Source organism: Anolis sagrei, chromosome 2 (genome assembly GCF_037176765.1).
Source record: "Anolis sagrei isolate rAnoSag1 chromosome 2, rAnoSag1.mat, whole genome shotgun sequence".
In the NCBI taxonomy this organism is placed as follows: Eukaryota; Metazoa; Chordata; class Lepidosauria; order Squamata; family Dactyloidae; genus Anolis; species Anolis sagrei.
The window spans coordinates 171,807,115-171,816,501 of record NC_090022.1 but is presented as its reverse complement, the minus strand read 5'-3'; positions in this window follow the sequence as shown (position 1 = coordinate 171,816,501).

Below are 9,387 nucleotides of genomic sequence, written 5' to 3'. Positions count from 1 at the left end.
AGAGGAGATATGATAGCCATGTATAAATATGTGAGAGGAAGCCACAGGGAGGAGGGAGCAAGCTTGTTTTCTGCTTCCCTGGAGAGTAGGACGTGGAACAATGGCTTCAAACTACAAGGAAGGAGATTCCATCTGAACATTAGGAAGAACTTCCTGACTGTGAGAGCCATTCAGCAGTGGAACTCTCTGCCTTGGAATGTGGTGGAGGCTCCTTTGGAAACGTCTAAACCAGGGGTCCCCAAACTTTTTAAACTGAGGGCCAGGTCACAGTCCCTCAAACTGTTGGCGGGCCGGATTATAATTTGAAAAAAACCAAAACCATGAATTAATTCCAATGCACACTGCACATATCTTATTTGTAGTGCAGAAAACAAAACAAAAACACACACACACTTAAAAACAATAGAATAATTAAAGGAAGAACAATTTTAACAAATATAAACTTATTAGTATTTCAGTGGAAAGTGTGGGTCTGCTTTTGGCTGATGAGATGGGATTGTTGTGTGCTTTGAAGTCATTTCAGACTTAGGTTGAGCCTGAATGAGGGCCAGGTAAATGACCTTGGAGGGCCGTATCTGGCCCCTGGGCCTTAGTTTGAGGACCCCTGGTCTAAACAGAGGCTAGATGGCCATCTGTCAGGGGAGCTTTGAATGCAATATTCCTGCTTCTTGGCAGGGGGTTGGACTGGATGGCCCATGAGGTCTCTACCAACTCTATCATTTTATGATTTTATGATTCTATGATGATCATTGTATCATTCAGAGAAATTTCAAGCATAATTGGCATTTCACAACGTGTGGGTCACATTGCTTTGCTTGGCTATTGGAAGATCTGTGCACGATGTGTACCCAGGATGCTGACACCTGAAATGAAGCGCACAGATTTGAAACTTAAGAGACTAGATCTCACCACCGTATGACATCATACAGTCCAGATTTAGCACCGTCTGACTTCCATCTGTTCACAATAATGAATCTGCAGGGACATCATTATGCTTCTGATGAAGATGTTGAGAGAACTGTGAGATGCTGGTTGCGGAAATAAAGTGTTGATTTCTTCCATGACGGCTTCAGAAAATGTGTTCATCGTTGCCAGAAATGTATCCAATTGTCTGGTGATTAGGTGGAAAAGTGAATAGTGGTAGTTAAAGAGCACATTCTAAGGATTATTTCTGCGTTTGATTAATTAAAATATTCCTATCCAAACCCAAGTAACAAAGGTGGAGGCATTACTTTTCATTCAACCCTTGTAGCTCTTCAAGCTCAAGTTAATAGAGTCCAGCTCTGAGTGCGTCTAGTGTTGAAGGGGAAAGCTGAAAACCATAGTGGGCTGGAACTGCTGTTTATCACGGAAAAGCTTGTATCCTGACAAATGTAACTCCAAGTAACAGCCCTGTTTTCTCATAACTTTACTGTTTCGTGTCACTTCTGGTGTTCACTCTGGACCGTGCTCTTACCTACAAGAAGCACTGCCTGAACATCAAGCAAAAAGTGGGTGCTAGAAACAATATCATACAAAAGCTGACTGGCACAACCTGGGGATCACAACCAGACACAGTGAAGGCATCTGCCCTTGCGCTATGCTACTCTGCTGCTGAGTATGCATGCCCAGTGTGGAACACATCTCACTACACTAAAACAGTAGATGTGGCTCTTAATCAGACATGCCGCATTATCATGGGCTGTCTGCGTCCTACACCACTGGAGAAATTACACTGCTTAGCCGGTATTGCACCACCTGACATCCGCCGGGAAGTAGCAGCCAATAGCGAAAGGACCAAGGCAGAGACATCTCCAGCTCATCCCTTGTTTGGGTATCAGCCAGCACATCAATGACTTAAATTTAGAAATAGTTTTCTAAGATCTACAGAGACACTCGCTGGAACACCTCAGCAAGCGAGAGTCCAAAAGTGGCAGGCTCAAACCCTCAATCAATGGCTGATACCAAATGAGAGACTCCCCCCTGGGCACACAGAAGAAGACGGGGCGACATGGAAGGCGCTGAACAGACTGCGTTCTGGCACCACGAGATGCAGAGCCAACCTTCAGAAATAGGGCTACAAAGTGGAATCCTCGACATGCGAGTGTGGAGAGGAGCAAACCACTGACCACCTGCTGCAATGCAACCTGAGCCCTGCCACATGCACAATGGAGGACCTTCTTGCAGCAAGACCAGAAGCACTCCAAGTGGCCAGATACTGGTCAAAGGACATTTAATCAACTACCAAACTCACAAATTTTGTATTTTGTCTGTTTGTTTGTTTGTTTTGTTCTGTTAGAAATGTAATACAATTGACTGGTTGCCCTGGCATGACAAATAAATAAATACTGTTTCGTGTTTGTAATGGTTAACAATGTCCTGAAGGCCATATAATGTGTTGCTGCTCTTCAGAGGACCAAAGCAGGTCTCTGTTTCTGGTGTTTTGCTGCCTTCTTTTTCCTTTGAATGGAAATGGTTTTGGAGCCAAACAATGATCCAGGAATTCAGAGAGATTTCATCAAATTCCTGTTTGGAGAAGAACAATGCTTTCCTTGTTTGGCTCGTTGCTGTTCAACAGCTATGGTTTTAACTGTGGAAGTAGATGTAAGGTAATGGATTTGTGGATTTTTTTTTTGTCGTGTCAGGAGCAACTTGAGAAACTGCAAGTCGCTTCTGGTGTGAGAGAATTGGCCGTCTGCAAGGGCATTGCCCAGGGGACGCCCGGATGATTTGATGTTTTTATAATCCTTGTGGGAGGCTTCTCTCATGTCCCCGCATGAGGAGCTGGAGCTGATAGAGGGAGCTCATCCGCCTCTCCCCGGATTTGAACCTGCGACCTGTCGGTCTTCAGTCCTGCCAGCACAGGGGTTTAACCCACTGCACCACCGGGGGATCCGATTTGTGGATAATTGCCCAGAATAGGCTCAAATATTGTGTCACTTCCTTTTATAAATAGCCCCCCTCCATCTGCATGTACCAGTTTGAAGGAAGAAAATCTGTTGCAACTTTTAGTTTCAAAACAAGATCCACGTTCTTATGAGAACAGGCATGTACAGCGTGTGACTGCCTGGCATTTTATGACAATCCCAATAGAACTATCAGTTGTTTAATCAAGTTTGATAATGTTTTAGCCAACTTGCCTCTCCCCGATTTGTCAAGTCTGACCTAAGTAGGTTCAGGTCCAGGCTATGGTTGAGCACCTTCCCTTGTACGAGTCTACACAGGCCATGTAGAGGGGAGGCTCTTATCTCAGTCCCAGTCCCACCTCCATCTCAAGCTTGGTTGGTGGGAAAGAGAGAGCGGGCCTTCCCTCTTGGTGACTGTCCTTCGACTCTGGAACTCCTTTCTGCCCAGAGAAGCCAGAATGGCTTCCTCCTTGCTGTCCTAGTGGGAGGCTAAAACCTTATTCAGACTAACTTAAAGATGAAAGTTTTAAAGATCACATTAGGGGGATTTTTTTCTTTTCGTGTCAGGAGCGACCTGAGAAACTGCAAGTTGTTTCTGGTGTGAGAGAATTGGCCGTCTGCAAGGACGTTGCCCAGGGGATGCCCGGAGGATTTGATGTTTTATCATCCTTGTGGGAGGCTTCTCTCATGTCCCCGCATGAGGAGCAGGAGCTGATAGAGCAGTGGTTCTCAACCTATCTAATGCCGTGATCCCTTAATACAGTCCCTCATGTTGTGGTGACCCCCAACCATAATATTGTTTTCGTTGCTACTTCATAACAGTCATTTTACTACTGTTATAAATCATAATGTAAATATTTGATATGCAGGATGCATTTTCATTCACTGGACCAAACTGGGCACAAATACCCAATACACCCAAATATGAATGCTAGTGGGGTTGGGGGAGGATTGATTTTGTAATTTGGGAGTTGTAGTTGCTGGGATTTATAGTTCACCTACAATCAAAGTGCATTCTGAACTCCACCAGCAATTGATTTGAACCAAACTTGGCTCCCATGACCAATGGAAAACACTGGAAGGGTTTGATGGGCATTGACCTTGAGTTTGGGAGTTGTAGTTCACCTATATCCAGAGAGCACTGTGGACTCATGCAGTGCTGGATCTGGACCAAACTTGGCACGAATACTCAATTTGCCCAAATGTGAACACTGGCGGAGTCTGGAGAAAATAGTTTTTGACATTTGGGAGTTGTAGTTGCTGGGACTTATAGTTCATTACAACCAAAGAACATCCTGAACTCCACCAACGATAGAATTGGCTCAAACGTCCCAAATGGAATCCCCATTACCATCAGAAAATACTGTTTTTTGTTATGGTCTTTGGTGACCCCTCTGACACCCCTTCGCGACCCCCTCAGGGGTCCCGACCCCCAGGTTGAGAAACACTGTGATAGAGGGAGCTCATCCGCCTCTCCCTGGATTTGAACCTGCGACCTGTCAATCTTCAGTCCTGCCGGCACAGGGGTTTAACCCACTGCGCCACCGGGGGCTTCTTTGGGGTGGTTTTAGCTTTTAACACATTTTAATGGAATTTAACTGAATTTTTAATACTGTTCAATTCTGTTTCAATGTTTGTATATTGGTATATTTTAAATTATGTGCTCATACTTTTAATGTAAGCCTTTTTGAGTCTCCTAAATAGGAGTCTAGTGTCTAGATCCAGGGAAGTCATGCTACCGGTCGATTCTGCCTTGGTCAGACCACACCTGGAATCACACTGTGTCCAAATCTGGGCACCGCAGTTGAAGGGGGATGTTGACAAGCTGGAATGTGTCCAGAGAAGGGTGACAGGAGCAGAATTCAAAACGATCTTGACAGATTGGAGAGATGGGCCAAAACTAACAAAATGAAGTTAAACAGTGACAAATGCAAGATACTCCACTTTCGCAAGAAAAACGAAATGCAAAGATGCAGAATGGGGGACGATGCCTGGCTCAAGAGCAGTACGTGTGAAAAAGATCTTGGGATTTTGGCCTGCATCAATAGGAGCATAGTGTCTAGATCCAGGGAAGTAATGCTACCCCTCTATTCTGCCTTGGTCAGACCACACCTGGAATATGTGTCCAATTCTGGGCACCACAATTGAAGAGAGATATCGACAAGGTGGAATGTGTCCAGAGAAGGGTGACTAAAATGATCAAGGGTCTGGAGAACAAGCCCTATGAGGAGCGGCTTAAAAAGCTGGGAATGTTTAGCCTACAGAAGAGAAATCAAAGAGGAGACATGATGAGGGCCAAGTGTAAAGATGTGAGGGGAAGTCATGGGGAGGAACAAGCTTGTTTTCTGCTGCCCTGGAGACTAGGATATGGAACAATGGCTTCAAACTACAAGAAAGGAAATTCCACCTGAACATTAGGAAGAAATTCCTGACTATTTGTGAGAGAGCAGTTCAGCAGTGGAACTCTCTCTCTGTCCCGGAGTGTGGTGGAGGCTCCTTCTTTGGAGGCTTTTAAGCAGAGGCTGGATGGCCATCTGTAGGGGGTGCTTTGAATGTGATTTTCCTGCTTCTTGGCAGGGGGTTGGACTGGATGGCTCATGAGGTCTCTTCCAACCCAATGATTCTATGATTCCTTTGGGAGAGATAAAGCGGAAGAAGAAGAAGAAGAACAAGAGGAGGAGGAAGAGGAGGAGGAGGAGGAGGTGGTGGCAGCAGCAAAACTAGGAAGTCCAGTGAGGCCAAATGGACCATATTGTGTCTGACTGGTGTGTTAGCTTTTTCCTTAGTAGGACAGATGTTGCGCAAGCGTGCTTGTGAAATGAGTAAGTACCCTATGTCCTCATGTGCAAGTTTAGAAATGTTAATAAAAAATAAAGCCCAAACCTGGGTGTATTTATCCATGGATCATTGTGTATGCTGTACCTTAACTCACAAATAAAAAGGAACCATGCCCTTCTGTGAGTAAAGTGACAAAAGGAAAAAAGCTAGTCAAGCCCTGGAGAATCTAGGAAATCAGAAGACGCTTACTTCTTGGGAGGAGAGCAATGTCCAATCTCGATAAAATAGTGAAGAGTAGAGACATCACACTGGCAACTAAGATCCACATAGTTAAAGCATTGGTATTCCCCATAGTCCCCTACGGATGTAAGAGCTGGATCATAGGGAAGGCTGAGCGAAGGAGGATAGCTGCTTTTGAGCTGTGGTGTTGGAGGAAAGTTCTGAGAGTGCCTTGGACTGCGAGAAGATCCAACCAGTCCATACTTCAAGAAATAAAGCCCGACTGCTCATTGGAGGGAAGGATAATAAAGGCCAAGATGAAGTAATTTGGCCACATCATGAGAAGAAAGGAAAGCTTAGAGAAGACATTGATGCTGGGGAAAAATGGAAGGAAAAAGGAAGAGGGGCCTTCCTTTATTTATTTACAGCTTTTATATTCCTCCCTTCTCACCCCGCAGGGGACTCAGGGCAGATTACAGTGTACACATATATGGCAAAATTCAATGCCAATTTTTGACATACAAACATATACAGACATACACAGAGGCCATTTAACTTTTTCTGGCCGCCGGGGAGCTGTCGCTTTCATCGTCCATCTGCGACGCTGATGAAGCACTTCCGCATTCCCCGCATGCTTCCCCACTGGAATGCTTTGCTGGAGTCTTCTTTATGGCCTCATAAATCAGTTAATTTAGCCTCCCCACACTTTGAGGTGGTACCTTATTTTCCTACTTGACAGATGCAACTGTCTTTTGGGTTGCAAAGGTCGACAACAGGCTACACACAATTGGTTGGAAACCCACTCCAACTCAGGCTGGCTTCGAATTCATGACCTTTTGGTCAGAGTGACCTTAATGCAGCTGATACTCAGCCAGCTGCGCCACAATGGATGGTGGATGGATGGATGGCATCCTTGAAGTGACTGGCTTGACCTTGAAGGAGCTGGGGGTGGTGACGGCCAACAGGGAGCTCTGGCGTGGGCTGGTCCATGAGGTCACAAAGAGTCAGAAACGACTGAATGAATGAACAACAACAAATTCCCTTCTGAGAGGGATCTAGGGGAAAGGCAACAGTAGCAAATTTAATATACAGTTAGTCCTTCATATCAATTTATTCTTCATCCATGGATTCAACTAGTCATGCTATGAAACTATAATCTAAAATCGAAAAAAGCATACTTTTATTTTGTCATTTAAATAAGAATGCCCTTTTACCACACCATTGTATATAATGGGATTTCAGTAGCCGTGGATTTGGGTGTCTGCGGAGTGTCCTGGAACCAGACACTAGTGCAGTGTTTCTCAACCTGGGGGTCGGGACCCCTGAGGCGGTCGTGAGGGGGCATCAGAGGGGTCGCTAAAGACCATCAGAAAACACATTATTTTCTGTTGGTCATTGGGGTTCTGTGTGGGAAGTTTGGCCCAATTCTATCGCTGGTGGTGTTCAGAATGCTCTTTGATTGTAGGTGAGCTATAAATTCCAAATTTCAAGGTCTATTTCCCCCAAACTCCACTAGTGTTCACATTTGGGCATATTGACTATTCATGCCAAGTTTGGTCCAGATCCATCATTGTTTGAGTCCTCAGTGCTCTCTGGGTATAGGTGAACTCCAACTCCCAAACTCAAGGTCAATGTCCACCAAACTCTTCCAGTATTTTTTGTTGGGAGTTCTGTGTGCAAAGTTTGGTTCAATTCCATCGTTGGTGGTGTTCAGAATGCTCACTGATTGTAGGTGAACTATAAATCCCAGCAACTACAACTCCCATATGACAAAATCAACCCCCCCCCCCCCTCCCACCAGTATTCAGATTTGGCCATATCGGGTATTTGTGCCAAATTTGGTCCAGTGAATGAAAATACACCTGGCATATTAGATATTCACAACAGTAGCAAAATCATAGAATCAAAGAGTTGGAAGAGACCTCATGGGCCATCTAGTCCAACCCCCTGCCAAGAAGCAGGAATATTGCATTCAAATCACCCCTGACAGATGGCCATCCAGCCTCTGTTTAAAAGCTTCCAAAGAAGGAGCCTCCACCACACTCCGGGGCAGAGAGTTCCACTGTTGAACGGCTCTCACATAAATGGCACTTATGAAGTAGTAACGAAAATAATATTCTGGTTGGGGATCACCACAACATGAAGAACTTTATTAAGGGGTCACGGCATTAGGAAGGTTGGGAACCGCTGCCCTAGTGGATACCAAGGGCAGACTGTACTGTACTTTTCTCTGAAAAGGCAAAAATGTGTAGGTTTTTGATTAGCCATTCTTTTACAAATCCATATTTTACTGGTAGGTAAAGGTAAAGCTTGTCCCCTGAAAATTAAGTCCAGTCGGGTCCAACTCTGGGGTGTGATGCTCACCTCCATTTCTAAGCCGAAGAGCCAGCGTTGTCCGTAGATACCTCCAAGGTCATGTGGCCGGCATGACTGCATGGAGTGCATTGCTTTTCTGCTGGAGCAGTACCTATTGATCTATTCACATTTGCATGTTTTCAAACTGCTAGGTTGGCAGAAGCTGGGGCTGACAGCGGAAGCTCACGCCACTCCCTGGATTTGAACCTGCGACCTTTCGGTCAACAAGCTTAGCATCGCAGCACTTTAACCCACTGTGCCACTGGGGGCTTCTACTTTACTGCTACATAGATTAAAATGTGTTAAGGATTAAGTAAATGAACAGATTAAATGAAGTGGGATTACAGTTGTCTAGAACCAGTGACCTTTGGACTGGAAGTCCTGACTTTCTGACCCGACTCAGTCATTGTCCTAAAGGTTGTCTCTGCAAAACCACTTCCACATGGAAGAAATTTAATTTTGCAGTGTGAGCATAAATGATGACTGTACGGAAACGACGTGTGCCGGTCATGCCACTACATGTAGTCTAACTTTCTTTCTTTTTTTTTCTTTTGCCTGGGTGTTTCTCAATAATTATGGAGTAATGTTGAACCACACAAATTAGAGGAATAGAAGGGATGTATCTTCAGAAGTAAAGAAAAGCCATTACACATTCACAGATCTCACTTTTGAAGATTGAATATATTGTCAAAGGCTTTCATGGCTGGAATCACTGGGTTGTTGTAGGTTTTTTCGGGCTATATGGCCATGTTCTAGAGGCATTCTCTCCTGACATTTCACCTGCATCTATAGCAAGCATCCTCACTACCTCTGAAGATGCTTGCCATAGATGCAGGCGAAACGTCAGGAGAGAATGCCTCTAGAACATGGCCATTTAGCCCGAAAAAACCTACAACAACCCGAAGATTGAATATTTGCAGATTTGAACTATAGGAGCAGGCCTGTAGCCAGTCATTGAATTCTTGACAGCAGAAGGTGTCACCCCAAAGGAGATTCATCAGAGAATGAAAGCTGTTTATGGTGATTGTGTTGATGTGAGTACTGTGCGTTGTTGGGCAAGTAACTTTAAGGATGTTGAAGTGCGAACATCTGACTTGCATGACAAACAAAGAGTTGGACGTCCTGTGAGAGCAACCACTAAGTTTCACAA